Here is a 17823-nt window from a genome sequence, read left to right as displayed (position 1 = left end):
AACATTAAAGTTGGGTGAAGTATTTGTGGAATACAAATACTAAGTATATTCAATATGTGTAAGTTTTCAAGAAGTACATAGTTATTTTATAACATATCTACATATAGTACATAGAAAATAGCAGAGCGAAAAATGTTATACAAAAGCATGGGTAGCACAGTTACGAGAGAAAGTGTTCGTACACCTGCGTCGTAAGTAGTTTTTTCCTCATAACTTAAAAAAGTATCACTATTAGGATAATGAAACTACAGTATATTATAAATATTATACTGATACACATTTACATAGAGTTTTATGTGTATTGAACAACAAATAAACTGTTTATAAATAAATAACCAAACAGAGGAGGTGCAGAAAGTGTTCCTGCATCCACTTTAATGGCCAAAGTGTGTATTTTCTTCCATTCTTCTTTACAGAAGGCCTCCAACTCTTGCAAGTGTTTCGGATAACGCTGATGAACTCTGGTCTTCAACTCATGCCAAACGTTTTCAATTGGATTGAGATCGGGTGACCGCGATGGCCGCTCCAGAACGCTTATATGGTTCCTCTGCAACTAGGATTGCACATATTTCGTTGTGTGCTTAGGGTCATTGTCGTGCTGGAAGATCCAACGACGCCCAAGCCGCAAGTTCTCAGCATCATTCTTGATACAAGTGCCTAATGTATCAACGTACTCTTCTTTTTTCATGATTCCGTTGACACAGTGAAGGCTGCCTACACCAGAAGAGAAGAAGGAACCTCATAGCATGATCGAGCCACCTCCGTGTTTTACTGTACGGACGGTGTTTTTTGGAAGATTTCGTTATCCCTTACGGAAAATATAGCGAACATCATTGTGGCCGAAAAGCTCGATTTTACTCTTCCAATAGGTAAAGGGTTAAGCTACATGCTTTCTTGCATACCTCAATCGTGCTTCTAAATAAACAGGCTTTAAATATGGAGTTCTACGAGGACGGTATGCTTTGAACCCAGAAGAGCGTAACATGTTCGTAACTGTAGAGATGCTTACTTCAACCCCACTTTCCCTTACCAGTTTCTGTATGTCATTACGTGTTAAACAAAGGTTCCTACTAACTTCTCTGAGAACCTTCCTCTTGGTTCTCTCTGGAATTTTGGCGGGGCGTCCGGAACGAGGAAGGTTAGCAGTTGATTCTGTAAGCTTAAACTTGGCAATTATGCTTTGAACAGTAGATTTCGGCACATTAAGTTGTGTAGCGATACCGGAAAGAGACACACGAGACTTGTATTTTACAATAATTCGGTTTTTTAAATCACTGGACAGTTGTTTCCTGTTCGCCATGATGACCAAGCAGATAATGACGAAGACGGCGATAAATTGCCCGAAGTAATTTTTTTGCTGGCTAAATTCAAATAACTATGAAGCCAGTGTCTAGTTCTAGAATGGTATAATGTAGTTTATTCGCCAAACTAAACAAAATTTTTACGGGAATATCAGTGTTTTCACACGTTCTGAAATGTACGAACACTTTCTGTTCCTCCTATTTTTTGTTATTTGTTTATAAACAGTTTATTTGTCCTATAATTTACATAAAAATTTATGTAGATGTGTGCTAGTATAATATTTATAATATATTGTACTTCTATTAGCCTAATTGTGATACTTTTTAAGTTATGAGCAAAAAACTACTCGGGACGCAGGGGTACGAACACTTTCTGTCGTAACTGTGACTTATCAACCACAACACCAGATATGAAAGATATAAGCTTGAGGCTTTAATGAAAGTAAGCTAAAAGCAATATTCTAGTCGTAACCTCAGGGAAAAACAGAATTCCCAACCTAGCATCAGGCAGACATGGTGTTTTGAGAAAACTTCAATTGTTAGATAAAGCAAGCAACAAAGTGAGCTCATACCATAAAAAAAGCAGTTAATGGATTGTGTTGAAAGACTAGAGTGAACTACTTCTAGCAAAGAGTACCCTCCATTATAAGATTTGTCTCTACACACTAAATTAATTGTCATGGATGATTTCGCCAAAGATATTAGATAAGGGACAGAAATAAATTCTGTAAGTGCCAATAACAAAGTGGATTTTTGTGCAAAGGCCCTTCTTGCACCAATCAAGTTAAAAAAAAAACTACTTTTGAAAACAGGTATGATAAACTTTTCGAACAATTGGAAAATCACTAAAAATTATGTATATAATTCCACATTTCTTACTCTAACTAGCACTTTTCTCATGTCATTGACTCTTCCACAGTTATGAATTTGCTCTAAACTCCTTATCTGACTAGAGAAGAAAGTGACAGTAATCTAGAATGTACAAGAATTTTACCACACAGACTCCTTGTAAGTATGCCATTACTGATCTAGTCTAACAGTGTTTTACTTAAGGTTTAATAATATATAGAGTATGAACAGAGAAAAGTGAAAAAAAAAATTGTACTAAAGAAATAGTAGATTTAATAATGCTTAAAATAGAATTACTGAAAAATACCTCTATTATATGATTTATAAACAGGAATATTTCTCCTGTTAATTGATAACTAATGTTGTATCTATGTTATTGAATATAATAGATGGCTTATTAATGATCATCTAGACTTTCATAATTACTATTGCAAAAAAGAAACCAACAAAAACAACCTTGAGAGTTTGATATAAATAGATTATTCAATAATGTATAAATAAAGAAGTTATTGATTTGTAATTAGTAGTTTCTGCCCGAGTTATTTATTCTTCATGTGAACTTCCTCATGTTGGTGGCTGTGTACTCTGCTTTTGACAGCAAGACACAACATCTAAATAAATTACTTTGTTCCCGAGTGCACCAAATTCTCAACTGCTCCTGTAATAGAGTGTGAGAAGTTCGAGGACAATTGTTTGTTTTGAATTTTGCGAAAAGCTACACGAGGGCTATCTGCGCTAGCCGTCCCTAGTTTAGCAGTGTAAGACTATAGGGAAGGTAGCTAGTCATCACCATCCACCGCCAACTCTTGGGCTACTCTTTTACCAATGAATAGTGGGATTGACCATCACATTATAACGCCCCACGGCTGAAAGGGTTGAGCATGTTTGGTGCGACGGGTATTTGAACCCCCGACCCTCAGATTACGAGTCGAACGCCTTAACCCACTAGGCCATTCAATTATAAAGACTCCAAAGCACTCCCACTGATAGATCTGAATATAAGAAAACGATTTGATATGTCCAACACTAACTACTATATTGGTTTATAAAAATACAAGTTGACCAGTAAGTTTGATTTTTTTTTACTAAAAAAGAAAGTTTTACTAAAAACACTTCTCTAATAGTAGTTATAAATCATATTATTCAAACATATTTATTTATTTGATAACATTTGCTAATTCGACTTCTACACAAGTTGTTAATCTAGATTAAAAAATGCGTTTTCACTTTGAACAGAAATTGCGACAATATTATCTACGTCTAACTGACAAATACAAAATTAACTTTCACAATTGCCTTGCTAATCGATCGATATACGCGATAATTCTCACAGTCTAACACTGAAATGGAACACTCATTGAGAATCCACTAACTTGTTACTTGTATTTATAAACAATGTACCCTCGTCTCTATGTGCTGCTCAAAATTACTAGATTCTTGACATCATCGCAATGACGATGCCCATAAAAAACACTTAAATGAGAAGTATACTTTACAGCAGTATATTCCCAACAAAATATTAATGTTCATGTTCTTTGTAGAGTGTAAATAATTTCTCGCTGAACATTTTAAAAGTTGTAGTTATCACAACATGTAATAATGTTTGACAAACGACGTTTTATAAGCATAAGAGTTTTATTCATGAAACATACGGGTTATATTACTACTTGTTTCGACAGAACATTGGTTTGATAAAGGGCTTTCCTGCTCAAAACTCAAATCTCACACCTTTTATCAGCTTAACCTAAAAATAATTCAGTATTCTTAAAGAAATACTATCGAAAACTTTGACGAATATTTATTAAACGCTTCTTCAAAACGCAATTAAAATATTTGCAATAAAATAGAATAGTTTGGCAGGCCAAGTGACTACAAGTTAACGTAAATGTAATAAAAGCTGCATGGGAAGAGTGTTAGTATAAAATTAGTACTCTACGTAATCAGACGTAAGTAATATTCCCTTTTAATAACTAAATAAGATATTAGGCTTAGTACGGCTTCTTATGAACTACGCTAAATTTTGTATGATGTTAAAAATTAAACAAGTAAATTAAAACTTAAACTTAGGCCTAATGCAAGCTCAGTTATTACTAACGTTAGCATTAATAATATTAGGCTTATATTATTTAATGATTTGGTAAATAAATTAGTACTAGTAATAATTTTCTGTCTGGATATATCATTATTTGTTATATTAATTTTTACGAAGAACATTAACCTACTAATACTAGTAATACCACTGAATCTAAGTGAAGTGAGCTTGAAAATAATACTCAATGTACACGGTAATTTGACCCATCCCCTGTTATTAATAATGGTAATACTGTTAATAAAAGTAATAGCGTTATGTTTTTCGACTTTTCGTAATTGACGCTATTCGTTAAATTAAACACCATACTAATTATTAATAGAAACACTAGTTCGAACATCAAATGTCGGGCAAGGGAACAGACAGGAATAACTTTTGTGAATATAACGGAGTTTTCGTGTTGAAATACTTTTTGTATAGCATTTAAAATGATAGGGTAGTGATAACCCATGGTAAACCGAGCGATACCTGTCGTTATAAATTATTTTTAGAAGAAATGTAAAGTATTAAAATTAAAGATTAAGAAAGTTTGAGTAATTTTATATTGTGTTAGATAGGGAATAAAGATATAATGAATTCCTTTCCTCAAAAAATACAAGTATGGAATGCTTGTCTTAAGTCTCATTATTGTATCAGTATTCTTATCAGTAACAACCTTTGATGTCATTCAGTTTCTTGTTGACCACATCTGTCAGATTAAGTGATCAATAACAATTGCTAATTAAAGAACTTTCTACCCTTGAAATTTAAGACCCTGATTACAATCCTAACTTTATAATAATAGCAGCTAAATTTAATTTTGAATCTACTATATTTATTTTGTAATCAAACAGACTAAAATCATGATTTAACTAGTTCTACTATAAATATCTTATCTTCAAGCTTATTCCTCTAGTTATCCTGTCAAGTTTGTTTATTTATATTTTCCCAAGCTCCCTCACCTCTATGAAAGTTGAGATGATAATGAATATATTATGTTTTCCCAAACATCCAATAACTTAACCTGATTGATAGAACCAATCTATAGCACATAATTCTCCCTTACTTTGAATATTATCCCACAAATTCATCCAGCCTATTTTTATAAACATAACCCTGATAATCTTTCACTTAAGCTTTAGATCCTGCCAAGAAATTCTTACCTGCATTCAGTTCGAGGGAGCTTATTTGAGTGGGCCACATACATTTGTATCTATCCTTAAATTGCAAAAGATGTTCTTATGCTGCTTAAGCAGCTTATTTGATATACAGTTTTGAATATCATTAGCTCTTACATGTGCTACAAACAGTTAATGCTTCTAGATACCAGCAACTAAACTTTTAATAAGCAACTTCTAGTTTGTATGTTCTTTTCACACACACAAAAAAAATACTCAATGAGAGAGCCTTAATTACTTAAACTTAGTGATCATCTCATTACAAATAGTCAAAAGTGTAGATCCATTACAATAGAACCTGAATGCTAACTAAACTCGTCTCCATTGCTTGTAATATTTTATACTTCTGTGTACACTTGTATACCCATTACTTGTTTTCATCCTCTCCCACAACAAACTTTGCTTTAACTTTATTCATTTTCTGTCTTGTTTCCTTGGTTTATGCGTCTAATTTGCAGTTTTTCTCCCTAATTATAAAATCTTCCCCAGAGCCATCTCTAACTTTTTATCAAGTAAGCAAGCTCTGCAAGTGTAATGTGCCATATATATTTGAGCCTTCTGAAAATCACCTAGAAGTTGGATACTTATTTTCAGTTCCTTGTTCTCATGCAGGAGGGAGCACCACTGCATTCTAGAACAGCGTGGTCACTAAATATTTTAGATGCCCTAAGATGGTTCACTGTATATCTTAGTGTTACGTAATAGGTGATCAATTCCTGTATATGTAGCTACTGAAATGTCTAATAATTAATTGTATCAGAAGTGTTGAAACTGGTACCCCAACTTTTATATATTTGGCTTATATAGGAACTGTAACTTGTATTATTATAAAAAACCTGCATGTCAAGCTAAGCATTCCTACTTTGCAACTTGTTTCTACACTACTGTATACCATGTCACACTGAACTTTAATCCATTACAACCAAAGAGAAACAAATACTGGGAAAGTTAGTTGTTTATATAATATATAATATTATATAATTGATTCCTTACTCTAATAGTGGTGATATCTAAAGACTAAGCAGTACTTTATAACCAAAAAAGGAATGTGTAGCAACAAATCATTTATGCCCCATTTACTCCCTCACACCCCAGTATTGCTGGTTCACTGGATATTTTGATGTTATCTGCTTAGTAATTGACACCTTTATATCATTGCAGTGAAATATTTAATAACCACACATAATTAATTAATTAATTAACTGTTTCCCATATGTTGCAGTATAAATGTACTTCTAAGTTTCTCTGAACAGCTCTTGACAAGATTTGAAATAGACCAGGTTTGAAATTACAAAATCAAGAAACAACTTGAGCATAAAATGAAATTTTGACATCTTTGTATCCCTCATAAGGAAGTTATTGAAACATTTTACTTATAATAATGCTAATAAAGAATAAAAAATAGCTATCCAAATAAAATACCTTTCCCAATAAGAAAATTGTTTTTTCACTGCATATCAGACACGTGTATACACATTTATGTGAGTTGTGAAGGCAGAGATTTTTTATCATCAGAAAGCTGATGTGGCACCAGCACGATGGATTTTGTTAACTTTCTGTCAATAGTGAGCTCCCCCCAAAAAAACTATCATTTTGTTATGTGCAGCAAATAAGTGCAAAGGAAATAGCTGGTAAATATTTTCTTGTTTAAATGGAATAAGATGAAGTGTTTTTCAGAACCATGAAATGGGAAATAGATTGCTTGTATTGCTTTATGCAGGAAGCATTTAATTGAATTAATAATTGTAATTTTTTGACCTGTAAAGTATGGAAAGGTAATAATTTTCTGTAGGTTTGAAGACAATTATTTTACGTCATGTTTAGGTAGTTTCATCTTGGTCAGTCTTTCACCCACACCCTTCATTGTGGATTCCTTTATGTGGTGAAGGGACCTCTCAGGAAAGATTTTGTTCAGTTTACCTCCTCTGGACTCTGAACATCTACCCACATGTTTGCCATGTATGGTGACACATGAAGGGAGGAGAGGATCCTGGTGGTTAAGGGTTCTAACCCTAGTACACCACTTTGGCCTTGAATTGAATTCCTGTAGACAGAAAGCCTTGGGATGACCCCTCTAAGATCAATTGGGTTGTCCATTTGAGCTAGGGTCAATCAAGTACCAGTGTTGGATGTTTGCAACAGGTGTTGTGGACATTGTATCTAATGCTGGTGTTTGGGTATAGTGGTCACAAAACCTTTTCATTGCTACAGTATCTTTGTTTGGCATTGTAGTGCATCCCCTCATGGGGCTTCATGGTGGGTGGGGTCAGTGGATGCCTAAACATTCTTTTTTTATTATGGATCCCCCAAATAAAAACGTAAATAAAATAGTGAAAAAACAGTCTATAGGTAAATGACCATGTCTTGAAGATTCTGAGCAGCAATCTTGAACATCTGTAACACCTGTACCTCATTTTCTTATACTAAATTCTTTTTCAGACAAACCTTTAGGACAAATGTCTCCCTTTTTCAATTCAGAAGGGACTTGCTGGCTCTCCAAAGTCAGTCAAAAAGCTGTTCTCTGGTGATATACTAGTGGAAACATCCACATCTAAACACAGTGAACTTCTCTTACATTGAAAGGTGATTGGGGATATACCCATTAAGGTTATGCCATTATACCCCATGCTACTTTGAATTCATCACAAGGAGTTATTGTTGAGAGGGATATGAAGAACATCCTCAAGTCAGAGATTCTTGCTGGTTTCTCCATCCAAGGAATTTCTGCAGTGAGGCATATCGACAGAATAAAGAAAAAAATACATGGTTGAAAACAGAAGGGTTTTCCACCCAATTCACCTGCACATAATTAAAAATGGCTGCTTTGATACAATGGAACTGTCGAGGTTTATGTTCAAATCTGGATCTCATCAAAGCACCAATTGCTTTCTACCATCCTGTATGTTTTTCCTCACAGGAAACATTTCTGAAACCTGCTGTTACAGACACCTTTTGGCAGTTTTCTTTGTACAGAAATGGCAGGTTGTGTGATGGTTAAGTGCATGGAGGGTTGGCACTGTTGGTTGATCAGCATGTGCCCACCATGTCTTTGCCACTCAACACACCCTTGGAGGTTGTAGCCATCCATGTTTCCTTGGATCATACCATCACTGTTTGTTCTCTTTACCTGTCTCCTGAAAATACCTATAATCAGTCAGACCTTGATGCTCTTATTGAACAGTTGCCATTTCCACTTTTAATTCTGGAGAATTTTAATGGACATAATCTCCTCTGGGGAGGAACTGATATTGATGGGAGAAGTTGCTCCATAGAGCATATACTCTCAGATCGCTACCTTTCTCTTTTCAATACTGGTTCTTATATCCATTTTCATGCACCTAGTCAGTCCTTTACTGCTATTGATCTCTCAGTTTGCTCCTTTTTACTATTCTCTCACTTTTCATGGATGATTGAAAATAACCCACCCATGAGGCAGTGATCATTTTCCTATCATTTTGAGAGAGACTGGCTGTGGTCAGTGCCACCTGAAATGCATGCCCCAGTGGAAGTTGGATCAAGCCAACTGGCCTGCTTTCACTGCTCTTGCAGAACTTAATCCTGCCATCATCTGTGCTATCAATAGATACTGCTTGGCAGCAGTGACTGATTGTATTATACAGGTAGCTACTCAATGTATTCCTAAAACCTTGGACATGTTTTCCACGATATCGTCATCCACGGTGGAATCCTGTCTGCTACATGACATGGAAGTCTCATAACAGGCCTGGGATACTTTTCATAGGTTTCCCACATTCTTGAACCACATTGATTTCCAGCAGGCCTGTGCACATGCTCAGCAGGTAAGACATCAAAGCCAGAAGGAATCTTGGATTAAGTTCACAACCAGCATCTATTCTACTACCAGTTCCACAGTCATATGGGACAAGATTCAAAAGGTCAATGGGCAATATAACTTTATCCCCCTCTTGATCTTGCTCTCTAATGGCCAGGAAGTAGCTGATGCCCAGAGCATTGCTGATACTCTAGGTGAAAGCTTTTGCCAGGTATCTAGCACTTCTGCTTCTTCTTCCACCTTCTTCTCCATCAAGACTTGGGTAGAGCTATCACCTCTTTCCTTTCGAGCTGATTGTCTCTATGACTATAATCATCCCTTTAGACTGGTGGAACTCAAACTGGCCTTTCATTGGTCTGGCAGTACATAGTTGGACCTGATGATATACACTATAAAATGCTGCACCATTTTGTGTTGTTGTGTTCTTCTGATTGTTTTTAACCCTAACTAGGCTATGGGCCACTGGTCTATGGCTCTGCCAGGACCTCGACCTTGAAGATGCTGGACCCCATTCATCATCAAGGACTTTGGCTCTGTGCCAGGGCTTTTTGCACTTCTCCAGTTCAGAGCTTGTACACAGAGTCTCATAAACCTCTTTTACACCTCTGCCATTTGCAACTGTCTTTACTGTATGCTTTGAATCTTCAATCCTTACCACAGCATCCTATCTGGGGTTGTGTTTTCCTTCCTCAGTGGGCCATGCCTTTTTCAAAACAGATGATCTGCCATTGCTGCTTCTTTTGGATAATGTTGCTGTATCCACTGGTCATCCCATCCCACCATGGATTATTACAGTCTCCAAATGTGACCTTTCTTTAAGTCATCTGAGAGAAGCAGTTACTCCAGATTGGAAGTACAATCTTTTATTTGCTTAACATCTGATTTCAAACCATCTGTATAGATAGGAATGGAAGGATGGTTCAAAATCAGGTGACTCCCTGAGCTCTGCCATTGTTTGTTGTGGTTCAATGGTTGTGCCCAGAATCTCCTCTGCAGTTTCTGTGTTCACTGCTGAACTGTATACCATTTCTCTTGCCCTGGATCACATAGAAGCTGAGCACTACTCAAATTTCACTATTTAAACTGACTCGCTTAGTTCTCTACTGGCTCTGGAATAACTTCACATTCATTATCACGTTGTTCTCACCAATATTCCAAACTGACCAGCCCATTTCTCTTTAACATCTACTTTTATCTAGTTTTTCTGGATACCAGGCCTTGTTGGCATTTGTGGGAACTAGCTCACCAATACCACAGCTAAATCTGTCTGCTGTGGCGCTATCACTGCTGTGCCTGTTTCATACGTGGTCTATGGTTCTATGTTCAAGGATAGGCTTGATGCCAGTTGGCAGTCAACTTGGAATAAGCAATGTGAAAACAAGCTTTTCTAAATAAAACCCTATATTGGACTTTGGTTGTCTTGCTTCCATAAGGATCAGAAAGAGGAAGCTATCCTAACTAGAATACATATTAGTCACAGTTTTTAACTCAACATTTTGTTTTATCTATGATTGATGCACAAGTGTGCTGTCTGTGTGACACACAGGTCACAATAAGCCACGTTTTACTGTCTTGTCGTCATTACGACTCTCAACGATGACACCATTTTAAACATGTTTTGCCCTAAGGTTTATCTATAACTTTGGACATTGTCATTGGAAATGGTGACACTGTCCAACTTACAAAGTTTTTAGTTTTTTAAAGGCCATTAACATTTTTAATGCTATTTAAGTTTTTAATTTATAAATTAGGCCTTTTTTTATGATTCCTTTTTAAGAAGTAAAGTACAACTAGTTTGATACAAAATTAGAAAATGGCCTTTATGTCAAATAACTCAAAACCAGGACTGGAATGGCTAACTTCAGGTGTCTAACACTAATGTTTGAACTTACCTGTTAGTCATCCTGGTGAGCTATAACACTTAAAATTAAGTGACAGAAAGTCTTTTAAAACATGTATTACTTAATTTCTGAAAATGGCCATTCTGTCAAATAACCAGGACTGAAAAGGTCAACTTCAGGTGATTAAAGCTGATGTTTGAACTTACCCATTAGTCATCCTGGTAAGTTATGATAATTAAAATTATGCTGCAGAAAGTCCATTACATCTTGTATTACTGTAGTTTCTCTTTTACTGTTGTAAACTAGATATAAACATTGGATTTAATTGTATTTATGTTTTTAATTCAAAAATTAAGCTTTGTTTTGTTTTACCTTGATTCCTTTTTAGGAATATTAAAAATTTTACTTTAATTTTAACTTTTTACTGGGTGTTTGATGCAGATAACATATTGCTTTGCACCATAAAATACCAGACCAATCAATTTTTTCAGACACACCCATTTTGTTGTCCTATTAAACCATAAATACAATTTTAAAAAGTTCAAGCATTTAATGTGTAATTATGCTAAAAACATTTTCACATATGATTTCTTACATTCCCTCACAAATAGCTTTTTTTTACTTATACTGCTTTCTATGCATACATATTTTGATGGTTTGAGAATTATTTTTTGAGATAAAATTCCTTTTATCACAGTCAATCCCAGTTGTACTAAACTCACTATTTCATGTGGCATGTACCACAGCTTCTATAGCTACTACAGCTCATTTACCTACCACTTCAATGGCATTTGAGAAAACCATCTTTATGCAGTCTTCTGAGTCACCTGGATCACCATGTGAGGGTTAATTTGGACAGCTCATTTCCTCCTCCTGCTTATGTTTCACAGTTGCATTTTTTTTTTTTTTGGTTTCCTTGCCTATTTGTAGACTTATTCGATTAGTGGCATTACGTTTCATCCTTGTATCCTATGATTCTGCTATCTGTCTTTCTTGGTAATGAGCCATTGGGCGAGTATTTAGTGTTTTCTTCCATCTCCACATACTGGGGTTCAGGAGAGTTGTTTTGGGGACCAATTGTGTTCAGATGTCATTACACCTTATCTTTTGATGTGTATTTACTTTCTCAGACTTGCAGTGTCTGGAGTTACTTGTCCCTTGACAGTAAAAGAGTAACGTGGTTGGTGAAGTTTTTAACAGAATCCATACTTCTGGTTTAGCAGTTTGCTATGTTTGTTGAAATGTGATAATTAAGTATGGCACGTGTGGTATTGATGAATTAAAGACCTTGTTCAATCAAAATGATACAAAACGAGAATGCAGACCAATGCTTCTACTCACTACATAACAAATCATTTTGCACAGTTAATGTCAAAGGAGCTGCCTGTAGTAGGCAAAGAAACTACTGCTACATATACAAACCAGCAGATCTAACCAATTTCAGTACTACCAGCTTTGATGTGTGACATAATGTCCATTGAATCTAGATGTATGTGTCTGTTGAAGTAAGTATATCATTTTTCCCTCCAACACTTAACTGTATGGTGTCCAAGTTCACCATCAGAAAGAAAGTAACATTGCTCTCATCACATTTCTTCAGAAAAATAAAACGTATGTGTAGAATTGGTAGAAATTTTACAAAAATTGTCCTTTTGTGTAATTTCAGAAATAATTAAATATCTAATTGTCTTTTTTTTAGTATTTCTGATAAAAAAATTTGTCATTGTTTGCACCCAGACTGAATAGTTCACCTGCAAGGTGATTTTTATATGAAGTATAAAAGTACTATTTTTAATCTTAGTTTTACAATTCATTTGCATAATATCTAGAACCTCATCAATTAATATCTCAAGTTTTTAAATTAATGTAAATGCTTATAGTTTATTTACCATTTTCTATATCATATCACTCATCATCAGTGCAATGAAGTGTTTAAAGTTAACAAATGGAAATATGTACATATCTTTCAATTCTTCTGAGAAATTCACTAGAATGGTCTTTTTCTTATTTGCATAATATTACATATTTATCTTTTCACTTTTAGTTTATTTTTAATTTTCCTTTCAGAGTCTTTGTTTTTTTATTATTTGTGTGTGCATACATCAACTGATGTCCATAGGACTTTGTGAAGCAATTTTGGCAAAGTATAGAAAGTGGGAGTGGCAATCATCAAGGGTTGGATAATGGACATCTGTTTCGCAATGACCACATGCAGCTGAAGACTATATCTTAGTCGTCATTAGTTCAAACACCCATATCTTAGTATCAGGATACTCATGTACATTGCCATCTTATCTGGGTAAGAGTGATCTGCTGCTAAAGTTGAGACTTTTAATAATGCATGGATCATGTGACATGAAAACTACAGTTTAAGTATTTTTTTAAAATGTTTTCTTAGAAATGAGGGAATTGAAGCATACATTATAATGTTACATTCCTTAACTTGTGTTGATAGTAAAGTGGACTAATTAAATTATTAATGTAACAGTACCATGCATAGAAAATAACTTAAAAATAGTCCCAGGTGCCATAGGGTTAATCTACAAGTACTTGGTCTTTTATGCAGAAGATAGTGTGATAAATTTCACTGTAGTTTTCTGAGCAAATGACTCCAGAAACATTTTTAAATGCATTTTTGAGAGTGAAAATATTTAATCTTCGAGAGGACAAAAACCTCTTGAAACCCAATTTAGATTTAGTTGAGTAATAGAAGATACCCACCAGGGTATTTCTCCTAGTCACTAGTTGGGTCCTCCTGGTCCTCATCCCCCCTGGATTCCAGTGATTTTTCTCATCTCCTGTTCTTCTCCTAGACCATTCTTGAGCCTATTCACATCAGATTGGTTTTGTATATCTTTATGGTATACCAGTCTATGTTTTATTGATATATTTGCCATCCCTCATAACTTCATGCTTCCTTCCTTATGGTCCACAATTTCTTATCTTTTGGCTCTTGTCAGTTTTATCAGTCTGGCCTAGTCTAGCCTTTTTCTGTATGCCAGTTCCCCTATTTGTCTTACTCCCTTTGGCCCTCAACTTTACACTCTACTTTCCTTCTCAAGTTCTGTTATTGGCAGCTCTTTATTCAGTTCAGGCTTTTTGTACTGGCCTTCGTACACCCCCCACCACCTCCAACTTTCCTCAATTTCTACATCTCTCTTGCATCACACTCATGCATCCCTTCATCAGGGGTTATCTTTCTCTTCCTTGAGTATGTAACGCCCAATCTGCTTTTGTGTAACTCTTGTTGTTTTGTTACCACCTTTTCCATCAGTGACCGTGACAGGTGTTTAGTTTTTGATCTTTCTGTTTCCACGCTTTTCCTGATAGTCATCCTCTGATCATCTTTCTACATTTTTTTTACTTTGACTGTTTTTCATTGGCTTGTTGGTCTGAACTTCTGATAATTGTCAGGAGGCCTTTTTTGTGGACCTGATACCATGAGGTGTTTATTCCTTTTTCCCCTCCACCCTGGTTTGCTCTTTTTTTTTTAACATTCTCTTAACCATACTCCCATAATTGATTGATATCTTAATGGGGTTTACATGTTATGGGACATGCCCCATTTAAGCCTTTGAATTCTTGTCTTTTGTACCATTTTTTATTCTGGTTTGTTTCATCATCATCCTCAACTATTATTATTACTGTTCTAATGTCTATCATGTGATTATTGCTCCTTGCACCCTCTTTTACAACACTTCTATATCCCTCTTCTTTTTCAAATTTTAACTACTCAGGAGGTTGCCTGTACATCTTTCCTATCTTCCTTCCTTTTATTTTTTCCTATTGGACCATTCACACCCAGATTAGTTCCCATGACCGATTTGGTTGTTTGGCATGCCTGTTCACAGACCTTTTATTCATGGATCTCTTTCATTTTACCCTTATTGGTTGGGTTAATTATCTCCATTTGGCATGTTCATCTTGAGTTTCAAGTCCATGTAGATTCACTATTTAATTTGTTACCTTTCTTATTCTCTTGTCTGGTCCTAGGATGAGCTCCTTCAGGCAGATGTGTGTACATTTCTTATCCCATTGTCTCCTCTAAATCTGGCTATTTTATCTCTTACTGGTTTTTGGCTTCTACAGGCCAATATTTTTATCATCCCACCACTTTTGAAAAGAATATGTAATGTTTCTCTTTCAGAGTCCCTTTTGCATTTGTAGGATCTGTTCACAGGCCTCCCAGGGTATACTTATTTGCCCAAATCTTCATAGAACCATAGAATCTTCTAGACATTTACTGTGGGTCTTCCCACCATAAATTTCTCCTATTTTTACTTATTGAGTGGAGCATGAGAGACCTTTGCCACTTATCAGTTACCAGCCATTGTGATAATGGACCAAGGAGAACAGTGAGTGATCAGAATCTTACACTGGGGTGATATATAATTCACTATCAATACTGTGAGAAGTGGAACAATGGTGACACTGTCAGTGTAGCACAGGTCACTTATCATATAACTATACCACATGCTACTTGTGCCTTTCTCCTGCAACCAGTCTGTTCAGTTGTATTGAGGCAAAGAACACAGTAAAACTGTGTGCCCTCCTTCTGAATCCTACAACTGTTCAATACAGTTGAGATGAGGATTCACCATTACACTTCCCTCCTACTACAGTCATGTCTGTTTGGTAGAGTTAAGGTGAGCACACATTACACAACTGTGAATTGAAGTAAACATACACTTGCTATACTGCTGTATCCTTCTCTTGCTGCTGGTGACAGTCCAGTAAAATCCTGATAGTAGTATTGAGATGAGCACACAGAGTACATACTGAGCATGCTTCAACTATTTTTCAGATATTGAGTTCCTGACCTCTTCTGTGCAAGTATTTAGATGGCCATTTTCACATGTAGCTAAAAATATTTTGTCCCTTAATTCAAGTGAAAGTTTTTTTCTTTCTCTTTGTATTAACTCTCTTGCTACAACATATGTTGATTCAACTGATCTCATAACCATTTTGTACTCATTATAGTTTCCATACTCTAATTTTTGATATAGCTTGTGTATCTTCACAAAATTTTGGAGACACTTAGTATGCATTAAAGGTATTTTGTACATGAAATATAAAATTTTTAAGGAATTACTTTTTCTGAAGATTTGTCTGAATATATACTTTTTTCTTTACTTTTTCAAGCATGAAGTAAGTTCTATTTTGTGATTTAAAATGTTATTCTTCATCTCAAAAATATCAAATTTCATTTGTGTAATCTTTGCAATCTTTTACGTAAATATTATAATTTTTTTTTTCAGGGAACTATATCATGAAAAGAAATTAGTTTAATTAAAATTAGTTTTGAATGTAACCAATTAAAACCTTGAGATATACTCAAAAAGGAACAATGATGGGAACAGTGTTAAGGTAATGATAAATGTGTTTAAAAGAAATAGTGAATTTGGGGCTATTGATTAGAGTAGCTTTTATGTGCAGAATTGAACTGTTATTTGGCAATTAGACATATAACTAGTATTTTGGTTTGTGTATGAATTTAAGTTAATGTGACTATTCCTCATCATTCTTTAACTCTTTCTAATATTGAAGTGAAAATTTATACAAAGTTTAGTAGTTTTCTATGTGTTAAAACACTCAAATAAAAATAACAGAATTTGATTTTTGAGGTTACTTCATTGGCCTGTTAGAGAAGTCATTAACTTTTATAAATTTTTGAACCTCCTGATTTTTTTCTGAGCATAAAATGGAACTACAAGTGAAGTTTTAGTGTTCATTGTGGTGTGTTACAATTATTTATATCAGTTTTCACAAGTCATAAACTACTGATCTAAACATGTCATTAAATTTCTTAATATATTCTTTACGACTGTCAAGCTGATAAGGCTTTCAGTTCTGCATATATATGCACAGAGATTGGAACAAGATGATTTAAGCTTAGACTGATTATATGATACTTGAAGAAAATATGGTTGCAAACATGCAAATAATTCCTGATTATTATTTAAAGTTTGTGGAAAGATTATTTCATCTTTTTTTACTTCATTTGAACTGTGATAGGAAAATAAGATGAAGTAGGCTTAGTGAAATCATTTTCTGTTTGATATTATTAGTTTCATGTACAAGGCTGCTGTGATACACCTTATTTGCATTAGTCATTATTGACTTAAGTAATTGTTTAAATGGGAAAAGAAATTCATCAAAGAAGAAAGTAAAAAGAATGATTTAACACTTGTTTGATTTATTAAATTAAACCTTTCAGGTAAACAATATGAAAAAAAAATCAACTTGCTTATAATTTTAGTATGGTAAAAATATTTTTTTTGTATACCAGTGATAATAAACACACAGTGAAGTTGTATGTTTTTTTTAATTAAAAATAAGATCAAATTGATAGTTTTATAAATTTTTTAAAGGATCTAGGAAGATAAATACCTACAATAAAGGCAAACAATATTAATTGTTTCTTAAAAAATAACATATCTAAAAGCATCTTTTAAAAATGTTAAGTGTGCATGTTCAAAAAATTTTGCATTCAAAATATTTTATTTATAGAAGTTATCTAATCTGACAAAATAATTCTGAAGTTTCAAAATATTTTATGCAATAATGTTTTGAGGTACAGCATAGCAGCTTATAGAATATAGAATGGCTTTGAATTTTTTTTCAAAGTACAAACTTTTAGCTCAGGGGTTCCCAACCTTTTGGCACTCGCGACCCCTTACCTAAAAGTTTGAAACCCATGTGACCCCCTACTTAGTGCTTACTATCAGCAGCTTAATTTTTCTTTTATTTTCTGTGAAGGAGAGGGAAAGAAACATCTAAAAAAAATATTTAT

General features: G+C 34.5%; 1 protein-coding gene across 3 annotated transcripts in view; it reads left to right on the top strand.

Annotated features, from left to right (window-relative positions):
- Positions 1 to 3849: 3849 nt before the first annotated feature.
- The window catches only part of LOC143222673 (tetratricopeptide repeat protein 9A-like), a 35281-nt gene continuing 21307 nt past the window's right edge, over positions 3850 to 17823 (top strand). Inside the window, exons 1-2 of one of the 3 annotated variants that reach the window (XM_076449495.1) lie at positions 3850 to 4096; positions 13098 to 13329. The gene's annotated coding sequence lies outside the window, so the exon portion shown is untranslated. The remainder of the gene's footprint in view (positions 4097 to 13097; positions 13330 to 17823) is intronic. The other 2 variants (XM_076449493.1, XM_076449494.1) reach the window with 2 other exon arrangements.

This window comes from Tachypleus tridentatus, chromosome 8 (genome assembly GCF_004210375.1).
Source record: "Tachypleus tridentatus isolate NWPU-2018 chromosome 8, ASM421037v1, whole genome shotgun sequence".
In the NCBI taxonomy this organism is placed as follows: Eukaryota; Metazoa; Arthropoda; class Merostomata; order Xiphosura; family Limulidae; genus Tachypleus; species Tachypleus tridentatus.
Note: the sequence above shows the minus strand (reverse complement) of the source record. Positions and strands in the feature narration are given on the sequence as shown.